Below are 2,609 nucleotides of genomic sequence, written 5' to 3'. Positions count from 1 at the left end.
GAGTGTCACAAAAACGAGCGTAGCCTATACTTGTTGCACTTTTTTTTTTCCTTTTGTTAATCTGTTAATTATATTATAGCCTATTATATATTTTGTGTGATCCTATTTATTTTATTCCTTTTATGGACTTAATTTCTGTTTTTCTCCTTTCACAGAAGCGCTGCAGGTGCATGATACGACGATTGAATCCTCATGGTCTTGTTTACACTGCTATTCATGCATATAAAGCTAACGCCCTGTATAAAAAATTAAAAAAGACATTCTAATCTTACTGGTTAACGATCGACTAATGAGCTTCGTTTGACGGTCAGTACAACAACAAAATGCTGTCATTCTACAACTCTCCACCAGATATATATGCTGCACGGTAACTCAAAAACTTGCGTACACGAGCTGAGACCAGACGTGAGATTTGATCGTAGCCACCGCTCACGTCCATATTGATAAATTCCAAGTTTTGCATTGAAACGACCGTACGCCCAATTTTCTGTCGTACGTTCATTACGTAAATGAGTCCCAAAATGTTCAAAGATGATGAAGAGTCCCAGGTTTCAAATACAAAGTAAATTTAATAATGTAAAACCGCTTTAATCTCCTTGTGAAGCTAAACCTCAGGAACTCTCACAAAACAGATGCCATGCAATAAAACAATAAACTTTCTAATCTGAGGATAAGATCTAAAATAAAACCATTGTTCAACTGTCCCTTCACCCATCCTTATGCCCCCTCCTTCCCTCCAGGGCACATGGCCTGGGTCACGGAAATTTGACTTAGATGTGTCAAGAACCCAAGTTATTATACTTAAATACTGTATTTACTATATCTTAAGAATCTATTATTTTAAACCTTTAATTTTTAGTATCACTGTAAAGATCTCCATGCGATTGGTAAAACTGTCTCAATTTCACAGCAGTCACTTATATTATGAGAACTTTTTAAAACTTTTAAAGAATTCTGTCCTGCCACTGAGTGGTGGGTCTCCCTCAGGGTCTGTGAGAATGTTTTCGTATCTCCAGCCAGGTGTGAGCCTTGGGTCACGAGATCCTAACAAACCAAAAGGTCTTTTATGTTTTTACAACTGATTTAAAGATTTCTTTGTTCTGGTCTGGGTATATAAGCGAAGTGGCAAAACAGTACTTTGGGATTCAGTAACCAGAAAACCCACACACTGAGTGTGTGAATCTCTGGAGCTCTTCACTAGAACTCTCACATGCTGATGTGTGTCTCTCTCTGCTGTCAGGTATGCATCACTCACTCCTAGATTCATCTTTGAGCAATTGATGTTATGTATTTATCTGAATTGGAACAGAATTTAATTCTGAATTGGATTCTCATTGTTTAATTATGTAATTGGCATGATGCATTTACACCTGACAAATAAAATGTTATATCTGATTTATTATGAACTCTCCTGAAATCATTATGACTAGTAGATCATGTGGAGGCTGATGTTACCTCAAATCTACGGCCAGGATAGATCAAACAGAGGTTCAGAGGTGTATGAATGGAGCAGTAGGCACATCATCTGAAACCTTCTGATTTCTGTTTATCACTGATTCTAGCAAGTTGTACGGGAAATGGCTAAATAAACTACACTTTTTATTTAAACTTTTTTAAAAACAGGTATTAGTCAACCTACATCCTCTGACGAAAATCAGACTGGCGAGTTTGTGATCGTGAGATCCGTGCAGGCCATGCAAGCCTCAAATGCTCACTCATCGTGGTGGGCGGATGTTCTCTGTCTGCGGAGGGCTCTAGCGAAGTCTCCGCTGTCAAGAGTGTTGATGGGCTGGGCTCTGGGTCTGGCTGCAGTCTGAATCTGGGGTAGACGCTCTCTAGACACCAGATGATGGCCTCCCTCCAGTCTAGTCCTGAGGTGTCTGGGAGATCTACAGAATGGTGGTAGTTGGCCCTGATCCAGAAAAGGGATTTGAGGGTCTCATCATCCAAAGGACAAAACTCCATCTTATAATCCATAAAATTGTGGCCCTTTTTCAAAGATGACAAAACATTCAAAGATGATGAAGAGTCACAAGTTTCAAATACAAAGTAAATTTAGTATGATAACACACACAGAATGCAACAGTGTGTAAAACACAAGCAACAACCGACCATTGAAAGGTAGAAACAGAGCAACTCAAGTACATAGCAAACAAAGGTAATTAATGACACACAAACTAAACTTCAGCTGAACTAAACTTCCACGCTAGTTAAGGGTGGAATAGAAGATGTCACTTCCTCTTTGTTGCTGTCGTGTGTTTTGAGTTTGAGCTCCGTCAAGTTAATTCTTTATAGTCTAATATATATATATATATATATATATATACTGTATATATTACACACACACATAAACACACACACACACATATATACACACACACACACACACAAAAAAAACAAGTAGATAGAATAGAAAAAATAGAATAGAAAAATATAAATAATTTTTTATATTTTTTAAAGATAAATGTAGATAAAGTAGAATTAAAGTAGAATAGAAAGTGCTAGATTTACATGGTCAAATATAGGTGGAACAGATGTGTTTTTAGTCGTTTCTTGAAGATGGTTAAGGACTCAGCTGCTCGGATTGAGTTGGGCAGGTCATTCCACCA

The 2,609-nt window shown here is 37.6% G+C and overlaps 1 long non-coding RNA gene across 1 annotated transcript in view; it reads left to right on the top strand.

The window, feature by feature from the left end:
• LOC107720428 (uncharacterized) overlaps positions 1-2,609 on the top strand; it is a 26,933-nt gene that overhangs the window by 23,233 nt on the left and 1,091 nt on the right. The window lies entirely within an intron of this gene.

The sequence above is a fragment of the Sinocyclocheilus rhinocerous genome, unplaced genomic scaffold (assembly GCF_001515625.1).
Source record: "Sinocyclocheilus rhinocerous isolate Xijiao unplaced genomic scaffold, SAMN03320098_v1.1 scaffold601, whole genome shotgun sequence".
In the NCBI taxonomy this organism is placed as follows: Eukaryota; Metazoa; Chordata; class Actinopteri; order Cypriniformes; family Cyprinidae; genus Sinocyclocheilus; species Sinocyclocheilus rhinocerous.
Note: the sequence above shows the minus strand (reverse complement) of the source record. Positions and strands in the feature narration are given on the sequence as shown.